Consider the following 15929-nt stretch of genomic DNA (forward strand, 5'->3'; position numbering starts at 1 on the left):
TATTCTCAATGGCATTTACATTTTAATACTATAGATAGAGGAGTTTAGACTACTAGAATGATTATAAAACGCTCACGGGAACTTATTTCCTTGTGATTTTCAATTACAGTTGACCCTTGAATAACAGAAGTTTGAATTTCAAGGCCCCAGTTTCATGTGGATTTTTTTTTTCAATACATACAGTTGGTATTTGTAGTTCTGTATCTGAAACCAAACACCGATTGAAAAATATGGTTTTCCTTGGATGCTAAACCGATGATACTATTGATTGACTTTTAACTTTTCCTATATGTGAGATTCTGCAGGACTTATTTGGGACTGAGTGTGCACGGATTTTGGTATAACCTGGGGTGAAGGGGTGCAACTGTTGATCCATCACTCATGTTAAAGATTAATTCAGCCGCTTGCTATTATATTTTTCACATCGATCTTTTTCTTCTAAATATTTGTTTTGAGAAATTTAGTTTGTGACCATGACATTAAAGAAGATAGTTGCTTTTTGTTGGATTCTGGTAAGCAAAGGGGACAAGAAGCACATAGGGCCTCTTCTTCCCTATCCATCCTTCCAATTCTCCTTCGTTTGAGGGCATTTTGGATTTCCCAGCCTCCTCCTGCCTTATCTACAATGGAGGAAATAACAGCCCTCAGGATATATTTCAGCCTTAGCCAGTTGGCCACACTCAGAGACACAGATCTCATATTTCCACCTTCATAACCCATTCTGTAAAGACTCAGATTCAGACCACTCTAAAATGCAGAGAAGTATGCTAAAAAGCCACAGCTCTGAAGCCCTCTAAAGGGGCAAACGCTTGACTCAAGTGTTTGCTTTGGGCAACAAAGTGACTTCCTGCTTTGCAAAGAGAAATTTCAAAGGGCTGATTTTTAAAATTCCAAAGATCCCTAAAAGTCCTTATATTTTGACCCCTTACAGACCAAAATGAACCAGAATATCAGGAATATTTGGGTTGGATTTTCTGAAATTACAGAAATAACTAAAAGTTAAAGGAGCGCTTACAGCAAAGAAGATAAGAGATTTAGTAATTCTTCCTCTCAAGAATTTTCAAATTTTAGTGCAACCTAAAAATCACTCAAATAGTTTTGGCTAAGTTCTTGGCTTCACACTCAGTCTGCTCAGTAGATGGAGAAGTGGTTCAAAAATGTGGGCCCCCAACATTCTGGGAACTTGTTGAAAATGCAAATTCTAGGCCTACTCAGTGGCTCACATCTCTAATCCTAGCACTTTGGAAGGTTGAGGTGGGAGGAGCCCTTAAAGCCAGGAGTTTCAGACCAGCCTAGTCAACATAGCAAGACCCTGTCTCTACAAACAATAACAAGCCAGGAATGGTGGCAAGCACCTGTAATCCTAGCTCTTTGTGGGGCTAAGGTGGGAGGATCATTTGAGCCCACTAATTTGAGGCTGCAGTGAGCTATGATTTTGACACTGCACTCCAACCTGGGTGATAGAGAGAAACCTTGTCAAGAAAGAAAGACAGAAAGAGAGAAAGAGAGAGAGAGAGAAAGAGAGAGAAAGAGAGAGAGAGAGAGAAAGAGAGAAAAGGTGGGGGGAGAGAAAGAAAGAAAAGAAAAGAAAAAAGAAAAGAAAAGAAAGGAAAGGCAGGCAGGCAAATTCTAGAGCCCACCCCAGACTTCCAGAATCTAATACTCTGGAAGTGAGGCCCAGTAACCAGTGTTTTAACAAGGTATCAAGCTTTCCAGATGATTCTGATGTACACAAATGTTTAATAACCACTGAGATAGACCGTGGTTTTTTGGGTTTTTTTACCATTGTGGTTCTCACTTTGAGAAACTATTGATGGTCCTCAGGCCTGTGTCAGCTGTATCAGAACTTCTGCATACATTTAGAGAAACACTGGCAGACAGATGGGCTGCTAGGTTCATCTGTGGGCCATCTCTTGTCTCCCCACACATAATTATCTTCAGCCAAGATGCTTCATTGTCAGGGCTTCTGCCTAAAGAGCCAGCTTCACCTCTTCCTACCCCTTCCTTTTTTCTCTTCAGCTTTATTGAGGTACAACTGACAAATAAAAAGTATATTTATGGTGTGCTACATGCTTTTTTGCTATATGTATACATCGTGAAGTAATGACCACAGTCAAGCTAATTACTCCTTTTTTCTCATCTTACTTTACCTTTCTGAACCTCCTTAGCACCCTGCAAGCACTGTGTTCTCCAGTCTGCCAACTCTCACTGTCCTTCAAGGCCCAGGTCAAGGTCATTCCCTGTAAGAAGCCTCCCTTTGACTCCCTCTAGTAGTGTGTACACCTCCTATCACCTCCTCCCCCGTCAAAGCACCTGCTGAACTGCATTACAATGCTCTATTTATGGGCTCCTCCACTGCCCTGTGATACTGCCACCTCACACCCCACCCCAGGGTAGGACCTCTTTTATCTACTGTTTTGTGTCTAGCACTTAGCGCAGTATCTGGCACACAATAGTCAGGTGCTTATTCCATGTTTGTTATGAATGAATCCCTAACGCAGCACACTATTAGAGACGCTTAAGAGGGTAAAAGCATGGGCTATGGCACGAGGCTGTTGGGTTGAAGTCCTAGTTCTACCACTTCTAGCTACTTAAATTTGGGTAAGTTACTTAATCTCTCTGATCCTCAGTTTTCTTATGTGTAAAACAGAGATGGTGCAATTTTCTCATATTAAAGGAAGTATTCCAAATTAAGTATTTAGAGCAGAGCTTGTGAGTATTAAGTCCTCCATGCTAGGAAGAAAATGGACCAGAAGATCCTAAGACTAAGATGCTTCTGTCATGAGAAGCCTGCACATAGGACACTTTTTATTCATAGTCTCTCTATTTCTCTTTCATCCTCTTTCTTTCTCTAAATATGCCTATTTTATCTCTAGACTGCTAATATTTCTTTCTTCCTTTTTCTCTTTCTTTGACATACTACTTTACAAGTTCACAGCTGAGATCCCACATGCATAACCATTAGAGATGTGTGCGTGTGTCTGCATGTGTGCATGCATGCACTCATGCATGTGTCTGGATTTGGTTTTGTGGTTTGAGTTATTGGGTTTAAAAATGTTATTAGTGTATATCAGTAAATAGGCTACAGGCATTGACCAGTTCCTCAATTATAAGTCTTGTTTTTGAAGGATAATCCATTACAATAAATAAAGTCTGCATGTGTCTGAAAACTGACACAGGAAATTGTTGACTAAAGGTGGGTCTCAAGTCAAAAGAGGAAAAAAAACCTGGATTTAGAAATTTACATCAGATATGAAACTTACATATACAAAAAAAAACCAATCACAAATGCCTGCTAAAGTAAGTAAGGAGAACTTATAGACCATCTCTGAGAAAATGGATGATTTTTGCAGAAAGTTGCTAAGTTTTATCAAGAGCAGCTGAGGTTTGATCTACAGTCACACATCACGTTGTGTTGGCAGTTCGGTTACATATTTTTATTTTTTAAATCTTATCCTTTTCCCAATATATGTATTCACATTCACAAATAGGATATTCATTCACTGGACAAATGTTTCTGGGAAACTACTTTGTGCAGAATACTATCTTAATGCTGGGAAACTCATGGATGATTTCTTTCTCACAGCAAGTTTATTGTTGTTGGTGATGATGATGATACTATTGCTATTTTTAATTGCTATCTGTTGTTGAGGACCACCTCCAGCACAGGGTCTCTGCTGAGTGTTTTTTAACAAGCTTTTTAAATGCACAATGTCATTTAATTTTCACAACACTCCATGAACTAGTTAGCTACTCCCATTTTAGAGAAGGAGGCTCAGAAAGGTTAAACAGCTTGCCAAACCTGGTTTAAAATCTACATAGATTGAAAGTCTAGCAAATTGAAAAATTTGAGGCAGACTATGAATCCCAAACCCAGTTCTTGTCACTATACTATACTATGCTTCAAGATAGGCTGCTGAAACATAAATGAAAGGTTAAACATACAATGGTTCAAATGATGGTAAAAAGCGATATAGAATTCTGTTCCAAACTGTAGTCCAGACCAAGGGTACAATTCAGCGGGAAGAATGTTCCTGCAAACATGAGCCTGGACTGCAAAATCATTAACCTACCCAGAGAAATACAGGGAGGGACCCTTCTGCTACCAGTGTAAACACTTTTCTAAACAAAGCTGGTAGATATTTTCTAAACATTGTTTTTTATGCCTAACTAAATGTGCATCATACTTTGGAAGTACTTCTAAGGCAGTGGTCTCCATCCTCTTTGGCACCAGGGACTGGTTTCATGGAAGACAAGTTTTCTAGAAGACCAGGAGAAGCGGGAGAAGCAGGGGTATGGTTTCAGGATAAAACCGTTCAGATCATCAGCCATTAGATTCTCATAAGGAGCATGCAACCTAGATCCTTCGCATGCACAGTTCACAACAGGGTTCAAGCTCCGGTGAGAATCGAATGCCACCACTGATTCAAAAAGAGGTGGAACTCAGGCAATAACACTGGCTTTCCCATGGCTCATGTCCTGCTGTGTCGCCTGGTTCCTAACAGGCCACTGACTGGCACTGGTCCATGGCCCACAAGGTGGGGACTCCTGTTCTAAGGTGCTGGTTGAAAAATGCAGATTTTGCAGCATTGCTCCCTGTCCTGCTCCTACCTCCATCTTCCTACACACACAGGTTTCAATTTAATAGGTTCAGGTAGAGCCCAGAGATATGCATTTTGTCAGCATCCAGCCAGTTTATCTACTGCTCGTCTCTAGGCCACACTTGCACAAACTGTGCTTTGCATCTCCATGTAAATATAAATATATCATATAAAATATGTCATTACGGTTCTCTTATACTAATATATTATACATCTATTATTACAAAAACCCAAAGTAGAGATTTTTAAAAGGATGAGATCTTTCAAAATAAAGAGCAGGGCACATACTTTCTCTTCATAGTCCAACAGAGGGTGTAGCATACCATCTGCCACCCAGAGTTGAGTGAACCTCTGGCCTTGTACCCTAAGATGCATCCCTGTCTTATGAACTTCTGGGAGACAGGAGGTTGGGTGAAATCTGTACTGGCTCAGTGCTTAGGCTCATTCTCTGTGGCCACCATTGTTCCCCTTCAGACAGGTCAGTAAATCAATCTCCATGGCTTTGAAAGAAGAGTAGACAAGTTCTGCAGGTGAGCTGTGGAAAATTTATGCAACACCAGCATCGGCAGTGAAGTGACGATCTTGAAAACCCCACCTCAGGTGCATGAATATGCAGTGTCACTCATGACACATTTGGAAATTCTCCCTGAGTGATGATTTAAATAAAATGTGAAATCCAAGTGTCATTCATTTCTGCTTTTAAACAGGACTTTAAAACTCATATAGGAAGTGTTAAGAATTGTGATTTTGATTTTAAGAAAAAGGTAAAAGTTTGTTAGTAACCTATATGTGAGTGCTTTAAAGTTTCAAAAATTATATTAAAATTAAAATTTATGAACACATCCATCCTGAAAGAGAACAAGATGTTATTTTACTTAAAGAAGAGATAAATCACTTAAGTGACACTTTTGCATTCCTAACTCCACATGAAATACTGATTAAAAACCTAATGTGCCAGGTACTGTGCTAGGGGCGAGGAGTAAAAAGACGAATAAGATGGCATCCCTATGTCCTAGGAAAGAAGTGCATGTGAACAATTACTGAGATTTCAAACACAAAAGGCACTGTAAAACAGGCTTGGGACAGTGCTGAAAAGCACTTAGCAGGGAGATCAGTTCTGCACAGGGATGGGGTAATTGAAGAGTTCCAGGCTGAGTGAGGGCCCATGTCCCTCTTCTAGTCTTTACTGGCCTTAGACCATACAAATATCTTTGCACTCTCATTTGCAACACATTGAGTTTGTGTGTTTGTATATATGTATAAATTTGGTGACATTTAAAATGGGCTTAGGAAGATAGTTTACTTGACAGATGTATTAGTCTGTTATCACGCTGCTAATAAAGACATACCTGAGACTGGAGAATTTAAAAAGGAAAGAGGCTTAATGGACTCACATTTCCACATGGCTGGGGAGGCCTCACAATCATGGTGTAAGGTGAGAAGGAGCAAAGTCATGTCTTACATGGTGGCAGGAAAGGGAGCTTGTGCAGGGGAACTCCCATTTATTAAACTATCAGATCTCATGAGACCTATTCACTACCATGAGAACGGTATGAGGGAAGCTGCCCTTATGATTCAAATATCTCTACCTGGTCCCACCCTTGACATGTGGGGATTATTACAGCTCAAGGTGAGATTTGGGTGGGGACACAGCCAAACTATATCAACAGAGAAGGCAGGAAAGAGAAATCCAGGCAGAGGAATGAACCACAGCGGGAGACAGAATGAATGGAGAAGAGGTGGCTGGCCCGGTTATAGCCATTGGGAAGTTGAGGAAATGGCAGAGGGAAAGGAACCTGTAAAAAAAACTGAGAAGCTGCAGCCAGAGAAGAAGGAGGGAAGCCAGAGCATTGGTGTCCTGGAAGGCAGGGACAAGACTAGAGGAAGTGGAGAACAGTGTGAAGTCCTGCTGACAGTAAATGAGTTGGATTTGAGGATACAGAGGTCAAAGAGAATCTTGGCAAAAGCATTTGCTGAGGTACACTGGGGTAGCATAGACAGAACACAATGTGAATGGTTGGTGATGATGTGAAGACATGAATAGCCATATCCTTTCAAGAATTTTGTGGTGAGAGGAAATGATGATGGAAGTGCAGCTGAGGAAAAATATGGGGTGGGAAGAGCTTCTGCTCCTATTGTTTTAAGATGAGAAGGATCTAAGCATAATTAAATGCTAATAGGAAAGGGCCAATAAGAGGGGAGCCTAGTGAGGCTATGGGAATAAACGGCAGGAGCACGGGAGAGCTGAGCTCTGGATGCGGGGAAGGGTCCCTCTTCCCCTGGAACAAAACAGGAGGGCAAAAGAGATGGGTATTGAGGCTGATCCTGGCATAGATTTGGTGGTGAGAAGGCCAATGACGTTATTTCCTCCAAGAAGGCACAGCCGTTTCCTGAGAGCAGGCTGTGTGTGCAAGTGTGTACATGTGTATGTGCATGGTGCACACACTGGGCTTCGCTGGTGCTTGGAGATTTAAGGACGGTGAAGACACCATAAAGATGTCTCTGGGGATAATTGAAGAGTTCCAGGCTGAGTGAGGGCCCATGTCCCTCTTCTAATCTTTACTGGCCTTAGACCATACAAATGTCTTTGCACTCTCATTTGCAACACATTGAGTTTGTGTGTTTGTACATATGTATAAATATACGGTCTTGAATTTTCCTGCAGGCAGAATCTCTGGTTTCTCTTAGTACCTAGTAGAGTTCAGACACATAGAATATATTCAATAAATAATTCTTGGTTGATTGAAATACCTTTCAACTCATTATACCCCAGCTTTAGCCAATAAGTAGACTCCAAAGGTGAAAAGCAACTATAATTCTAAGACAGCCCTTCCCTAGGGACAGTGAACTGCAATTGAGTCATAATTTTTAGCATATGGAAATACATATTACGATAAAGAAACAAGTATTCTCTGGTCTGACCAATGATGGCTGCATGTCATAACACTGAATGAAAACCTTTTAAAATACAATACATTTTGTGCTTTACCTATTTCCTCTCCATTAACACACAAACATATGCACACTCATGCACACAAATGCACACATATGTGCACATCTGCGGGTACACACCACAACCAAAACCCAAACATCTTTTTGCTCCTTAGATGGCTGGCAGCGTGAATTTTCTGTGATGTAAACGAAAAAGTGGTGGGCAGGATAAAGAGTTAAGTAAGCATCTCTAGTAATGCTTCAACTTGTTCTTTGAGGAGTAACAAAGAGAGGAAGCACAGGCTTTGTGGAAGGAAATTCCCAGGCCCCACTTCGGACATTCGCAACCTGCCCTGTGAACCTCTGAGGGGTGTCTGATAATAAACACTTGCAAACAAAACAATCCATAAAGGCATTTTTACTAACATTCTCACATTCTCACCAAAGGGCTACAGCACATTTTCCTGAATCTGTGGACCTTGGAGGGGGGACCTGGACATCCACCTGCCAGCAGAGGCCAACAACCCAGTCCCTGCTCAGGCTGCTGTTTGTACGTGCAGGTCCCCCTTGCTCCTCGGGCCTTTGATTGGGCAGGGGTGGTGATGGGGTTGTGGAATGCAGATCACAGACTCAACACTGGACAGGATGGGTGTGGACTGCTGTATGCAGACCTGAGACCCACCTCTTCATCTTCCACAGAGACCCCCAGACATAGCCCTGAGCATTGCAACTTTGAGTAATAATGCAGTGACCTTCCCTAGGAGTAGAAAGAACTTGACAAAGGCATGAAAAGCTCTGCTTGTAAAGTGTGCCAATTAAGTAACAAATTGGCCTTCTTTTGCTGTAGTAGCAAAACAAACAAAGAAAACCCCTGGAGACTTGACAGTAAATATTTGTGCAGAAGTTTCTTGTAAGAAGCTCAAAACATGTTAGGATCAAGATGCAAAAGCTTAAGCAAAAGTCTAGTTTGGGTGAGATTATTTGTAATATTATACCTTATTTATCCCCAAACTAATAGGATGTGAGATCTGTTATGCCCATTTCATCAATGAATAAATGAAGGATCAGAAACTGGCCTAGAATAATAGTAAAGTTCTGGGTGATTCTGGTATCTGATACTTGCTCTAGTGAGTGTGTGTGTGTGTGTGTATGTGTGTGTTTATTGGGGCTGTGTGTACACAGATTTATGGCTTTTTTAAAACAAAATATTCTTAAAATAACTTTATTAATTGCAATTCAAGCCAAGATCCTCAAATAGCATCGTTGTCTCCGGTCTAGACCAGAATTCACTTCACAGTACGGGTGAGATTTAGATCCTTGACTACAAAAAGAAAGCTGACCCTTTACTTGTGAATTGCCGTCACTGGTCTCTGGAATATTTTTGGATGACTACTCATTTGCATCTGTCCAGAGTTGGCGGGCAATCTCCCTCTTGACCCCAGCCCTCAAGACCACATTGATCCAACCGAGGTGATGACAGGTTCCAGATTTTACTCTAGGCGGGGTTAACATGAGCCTCTACTCAGGTCTCCTTCTGTCCTTTGTGCTGTAACAATGGGCGGAAACACAGCCTTGTTAGAGGAAATTCCCAGGGCCATGCTTTGGACATTAGACAGTGGCTTTGCTATGCTGGGTAGGCTGATGTGCATCTAAAAATAAATACGCTGGTCTGCAAGGGTTTCTATGATTTTGTCATGTACAGTTGATTACATTTCAAAGGATTTTTTTTAATTAGTGTTTTTAAGAAAGCTAACTTAGGTAAGCCTTGAGAATAAAATATATCATGGCTTTGTTTCGGTTTGAAAACATATATCATTTGCTTATAACTGTTTCTGTTGAAAGGACTGCTGCTTTTTTGCCCCAGGATCTCAAAGTGAGATTGAAGAAAGCAAAGGCATGCTGAGATGCTGCCCAAGCGGTCAGAAACATGCGAGGGTCCAGAACTGCAAGTTCTTTGAGTCCACAAAGGGTAAAGTATTAACAGAAAGCTCTGGGGCTGCCTGGAGTGGTTGATGATGTGTATAGGGTCTACCTAAGCCTAAGTCTTACTTCTCTAAAAGTTTCCAGATCCTTACTTCTCAAAGAGACTGCTCTTGAGGTGGTTCATGTAGCAGAAAAGGAAAGATGGGTAGAAGGCAGTAGCCAGTGAACTTGACTCACAGCAGGCAGACAGTTCCAGCCAGCTTTCTTCTCTCTCCAAAAGTCAAATATTCCATTCATAGTCCTTGCAACTTAGAAGACGGTAGAATCAGTTTCTTTTTCACATTTTAAAGTTAGACCTCGGAATGGCTAGGAACCCATATCCATGTAGCCATGTTTCCATTTTAGCTAGAGGAGAAATCAGGGCCAAAGCTCTGAGTCTTGCTGTTATTTGCCTGACTCTACTTGAGCTGAAAATGTACAGAAATGTGGCAGTTTTCCATCAAATAGGAATGTGTTTGCAGCACAAGAAGTAACCCATAATTTAGTTAAAGAGTAACCCAAGAAGAGTGGTTTACAGTGAACTTTTCCCTCCTCATTGTTCTCTTTCTTTTTTGCTCTTTCCTGGAAGTCCAGCCTACTCCATTGTTACTAAGACCCTATTTTAAACTTACTGCAGCAGATAGGTAGGGCTAGCTAGTGAAAAGTCAGCTATCCTCACTCTAGCCTGATGATTTTTTTGCAGACCTTCATTTGGTGGCTTGGATCACCTCACTGACATCACGAGACTCTTGATAGCTTTGAGCGGGAAGGGACCTTTGAGGTCATCACCCGGACTCCACCCATTATGGGCATCCCTTTGGGAACACCCCGGCCACTAGTCCGTCTTCCAGGGTGCTGGAACATTGCCCGGGACAAGGCGTTCACCACACCACAAGGCAGCTCACTCATTTTTAGATGATTCTGATGGTGGGTAAATCCTTCCACACATTGAGCTGAAATCTGTTACGCTATAATTTCCACCCATTGATCTTCTGTTGGCCTTCCCTTTTCCCACACAGAGCAACCTTTAAATATTTAAAAGCAGCCCTCGTGTGCTCAAGATGTACTTCTTACTTTAATTGTCCCCTGAATGCTCCTTCAACTGTTTGGTGAATGACAGTTTTCTCATTTTCACCATCTTGGCCAACCTCCTCTTTTAAGACCTGGTGTTTTTTGTTTTTTGTTTGTTTTGTTTTGTTTTGAGACAAAGTCTTGCCCTGTGGCCAGGCTGGAGTGCAGTGGCACAATCTCAGCTCACTGCAACCTCCGCCTCCCGGGTTAAAGCAATTCTCCTGCCTCAGCCTCCTGAGTAGCTGGGACTACAGGCAAGCACCACCACATCCAGCTAACTTTTGTACTTTTAGTAGAGATGGGGTTTCACCATGTTAGCCAGGAAGGTCTCGATCTCTTGACTTCGTGATCCGCCCACCTCGGCCTCCCAAAGTGCTGGGATTACAGGCATGAGCCACCGCACCCGGCCGACTTGGTGTTTTTTTAAAGGAACCTATTTGGCACTTTAGATGATTAATCTTCTTACAACTTTGTGTACTAAGTATTAGTTCATATTTTCAGAAACAAAACAAAGACTTGGAAAGATACAATTACTTGTTCAAGACAGGAGATTAAAAACCAGATCTGCCTCTTTATAGCCCACGACATGCCTCTCATTAAAAAAGAAATATTGAGCCAGATATAGTCCAGGCTGATCTCAAATATAGCCTGAGATCTGTGGCAGGCCACTGGAAACCTCTCATGTAGGTTAATATCCCTTTTGTTATTACAACGTGTGTTTATTGACAGAGATTAAAGTGAACTTGAGTGGGTAAGAAATTACCAGCAGAAAACATTCAGTTGCTGAAAGGCAGCTGTAGGCAAGGTGGTCATTGTGGAAGCCTGGAGGCAGAAAGGTATAGGAGCAACAGGAAGCAAGAAGAGATTCTAGAGGTTCAGGAGGCATCTCATTTGGAAGCTCTGAACAATGGAGAGAGAAGAGAAGAAGGCTGGAAGAGAGAAATAGCTGTCCCTTGAGAGCGCCTTGGCAGTTTGCTTCAGCCTAAACCTGGTGGTTGTGTCTGTTTGCTTTCTCCCAAGTGTCCATGTGCTCTATGGGAGGGCAAAGCATGGGGAAAATGATACTATGCGCTTCTCCACCATTTGATTCTAGGTGAAATATGGCTAAGACACAAATCTTTGGGTGGAAAAAGGAGAATACCACATGTAGTCAGAAAGGGAATCCTTTTAGCTGTGCTGCAGTGAGGGATGATGTCAGGAACTGGCTATATGTCTATGTGCTTCTAGGTTTTTCCTGCACCACTTGGTAGAGCTACTTCCTCCTCTTTTCCTGGCTGCTTTCCTAAAGCAGGGACTGCTTAATGGAGGCCTTTCCTCCCTCCTCATCTAACCTGCTTCAAAGCAGTTCTGCACCCAGCAATGAATGCCTCATGGATTCCTCTGAGTTGCAGGGCACTGCTCTCCAGGAGTCACGGGCAAACTGTGCTCTTGGGGAAATACCAAAGCACAACGTTAATGTCAATGGCTGAACACGTGGGCATAGTAATAAAATGCTCTCTTAAGATCTCTTCCAGCTGGCTTGACTCGGAGAAACACAGAGCACCGCCTTTCAAATTGCCATGAAGCATGAGAGAACGTGAGTGTAGTGGCTCTGTGGATATGGTCTTCTCTTTGCACTCTGAAATCAGGGATTCTCTCCCCTGTAGCTCTCTGTCTTTTTCACCACTGGAAAAACTCAAGGTTCAGAGAAAAGTTGTGGACCCACCCAAGGGTCACATGGCAAGAGAGTTGCAGGTACAGGACCAAATCTGGGGCCCCAAAGCACAGTTCAGCTGTCTTTCTATTGAACCACACTGACTTCAAGCTTCAAGCTCTCGAGGCCTTTACTTGGATGTGCCAGCATTTGTTAGGGATCAGGCTTATTTCAGTTTTCCTTAATACTTCCATGAATGACAGGTAGCATAGAGGATGACAAAAAGTAAGTCCTCCAGATGAGAGCTGCATGGAGGCAGGACTCACATCTGTATTGTTTGCCATCATATCCCTAGCACATAGCACACTGCCTGCCCTGTGAAAGGGACTCAGTGAGTCCTTGACTTCGAGCGGCAGAGAATGAGGGGCACTGATAGGGAAACACCTAATGAAAGAGGCTGTCACACAGACGTAAAGAAATAGATTCTAAAAGGCATGGCACATGGAAAGTACTCAAAATATTTGGTGAGTAAATGAATCCAGCAACATTTCAGAAAGAAGAGTGTGGGAAAATGCTATAGGGATTAAAAATATCCTTGGAAGATTTATACTATAGGTCTTGATCTGATAATTAATTGGGGTTTTTCAGACAATGTACACATTCATTTGCTCATTCATTCATTCATTTAACAAAATTGATTGAGCAGAAGCCCAAAACTGTGCCAAGTGCTATGGGTTTAGACATAGAAGACCAATAACTCCTCAAGAGTCAAAATAAATATAGCAACTATCATTTAATGTGCTCAGGGATATGTCAAAACATTCCACCAACCACCAGAAAAATCACAGACCTGAGAATCGCTTAGTAGAAGATGGATGGAGGGGAATGAAGGTGTACAAACCAGGCCTTAATGGGCAATTGAGTTGGGAAGATGAATAGAGGTATCCCAGGCAGGGAGGACAGCACACACAGAAATAGGCAGGCATTAGAGCATTCACATATTAGGGAAATGCAAGGTACTTAGTTTAGTTGCAAAGTCAGATACTGAGAGGGTGAGGCTGGCAGGATGATAAGGAGCCGACTTTTGATTTTTCTACCCTCTGTAAGTGAATGCTTCTCAAACTTTAATGTGCATATGCATCACCCAGGTATTAAAATGCAGATTCAGTAAATCTGGGGAGGGAATAAAGAATTTGTTCCCAAGTGATCACTCCCGACTGATGCCTGATGCAGCTAGTCCTTGGACTACACTTTAGGTAGCAAGGCTGTAAGCAACAGAATGCAATAGAAATATTTCACTGAGGTCGGGCACCATGGCTCCCGCCTATAATCCCAGCACTTTGAGAGGCCAAAGTGGGCAGATCACCTGAGGTAAGGAGTTCGAGACCAGCCTGGGCAACATGGTGAAACCGCTTCTCTACTAAAAATACAAAATGTAGCTGGGCGTGGTGGTGCGTGCCTGTAGTCCCAGCTACTCGGGAGGCTGAGGCACAAGAATGACTTGAACCCAAGAGGCAGAGGTTGCGCCGAGATTGTGCCACTGTACTCCAGGCTGGGCGACAGAGTGAGACACAGTCTCAGAAAAAAAAAATTATATATATATATAAAATAATATAATTATATATTATATATTATAATATATATAATATATATCTCTATAATATTATAATATATTATATTATATATAATATATATCTCTATAATATTATAACATATTATATTTTATATATATCTCTCACTGAGAGTGGCATTATTAGAATTGCATATTCCCAAGACCCCTGTAGCAGGCTATGGAAGATAGAATGGAGGGAGACCGTATTGAGGTAAAATACATAAGTGGTAAGAAATTATGAGCATCGGAACTAAATAAGCTAGAAAAGAATAGTAAATGTTCAATAAATAGGTATGAATTGTTTGATATTCCATGAAGTCTGTATAAATTATTTCTCTTAAAGGCTCGTTGTGAAGACAAAATGAAATAATAAAAACATAAGATGACAAAAAAATCCAGAGAAATTTATAGTGGTACTTAAATAAGACCTGGCGCCTCTCTGAGTCTCAGTGACCTATCATCTTGAGGCTCAGTGGTGACCAACAAGAGCACCCAGCTAAGGAGTGAGCACCATCCCTGCAGACAACCACCACCACAGCCTCCGAGCCATCCCTGGATATTCATTTTCACTACTTGTATTGAATCTCAGGAAACCTCAGGAATAACAACTGTTTCACCACAAATTCTAGAAAATAATGTGGAAGTCCACCAGATCCCTGAACAAAGTACTCTTTGTTTTTTTTTTTTTCTTACAGCACATAGGCACTCTAAATTAGGAACACCTGTTTCTATTTCTGTTAGCAAATTCTCTGTCAAATCTAGTATTTCTTTAACTGAAAATCTCAGAAAGGAATAATAAAGAAATCATGGTAGAGGTCTATACTATTAAAAAGAAAAGACAGTTAGTAAAAATTGCCCCTTATGCAGAAGCCAAAAAAAAAAAAAAAAAAAACTACTTCTAATGAGATTTGCACTCCAAAGAAAATAAGAATCGCCACCATGATCCATATACTGGCTGGCATTCTTTATCCAAAGATGTACAGATTTGAAAAATCCATATGTCATATCCTGTCTCACTATTTGCCCCTCACAGTCTTGTAAATCAGTAAATCTCCACAAGACACACAGGTTGAGAGCATGAAGCCAGCTAGAAAAGCCACGTGGAAATGCACATCTATTCCAGAGCAGCTGGATTCACATTTAACATGACAAATCAAAACGATGCAGGTACCTACCTTTCTCTTCTGGGGTTTTCAGGCTCCTAAAATTTAACACCTTACTGCTGATCTGCCCAAAAACCTCTCAGGTGAGGTGAACCTTGAGGGCATCCCATTCGATCACACAGCCAGAGGAGGGTGGGGTCTCACAAGACCAGACTTCAAATGCTGGGGCTCTTGCGGGTTCCCAGGCTGTCAGGAGCAGAGGTGAACTGCCTTCTGTTCTCTGCTGCAGGAAGAAGCCGGGAGACACTGACTGACTGGAGGTGGGGGGCGGGGGCTTGGGGGAGGGAAGTAATATGGGGACTGTAATAAATAAGAGATCCTCTCCGCATGATTTCCTGTATTTGGTGCCTGATGCCTCTCTCTCCAGGCTCCCTAGAGGAAACAAGAAACTTGTCCTCTGGCCACTGGAAAGAAGAGAATAAACATGCTGAGAACTGTGAAAAGAAGCAGCAGGACCCCAGGCAAGGAGCTGATGGGCCAGCCAACTTTACCTTTTACCAAGTGCTTTCTTCCTGAAGTTCCTCTAAGTGTTTAACTCTGTAAAAGTCAAGAATGTCCTCATCTTCTTCCACTGAGCTGAAGCATATTCTGGCCCCAGTCCAGATGTCATGTTACACAGAGTAGCTGATGAGAGGAAGGTTAGAACAGGCCCTGGAAGAATCCATTCCCAGCCTCAGGCAAGACCCCCTAAGGCAAGCTCTGTCTTTGGAAAGTTTGATCTTTCTTAATCTTGGACTGACTCCAAAGTCCTCAGGCCATTTTGCCTTAGAGTTTAAAGAATTATCAGGAGGCCACCATCCATGGAGCGAAGTAGGACCCTCTACATCATTTATGGGGTTCCATGTAAAACGAAAATGTGATGCCACTCATTTAAAAATTAAGAATTTCAAGATGGTGACAACAGAACATTAAAGCAAGTGTGGGGACTCTCTGGAGCACAGGGCTCTATGCAACTG

At 42.0% G+C, this 15929-nt stretch overlaps 1 protein-coding gene across 5 annotated transcripts in view; it reads right to left on the bottom strand.

The window, feature by feature from the left end:
• Positions 1–15214, bottom strand: part of ADGRF5 (adhesion G protein-coupled receptor F5) — a 102274-nt gene extending 87060 nt beyond the window's left edge. For all 5 annotated transcript variants that reach the window (XM_063666253.1, XM_054492118.2, XM_054492114.2 and 2 more), the window contains exon 1: positions 14986–15214. The gene's annotated coding sequence lies outside the window, so the exon portion shown is untranslated. The remainder of the gene's footprint in view (positions 1–14985) is intronic.
• Between the last annotated feature and the right edge of the window lie 715 nt (positions 15215–15929).

Source organism: Pongo pygmaeus, chromosome 5 (genome assembly GCF_028885625.2).
Source record: "Pongo pygmaeus isolate AG05252 chromosome 5, NHGRI_mPonPyg2-v2.0_pri, whole genome shotgun sequence".
NCBI lineage: Eukaryota > Metazoa > Chordata > Mammalia > Primates > Hominidae > Pongo > Pongo pygmaeus.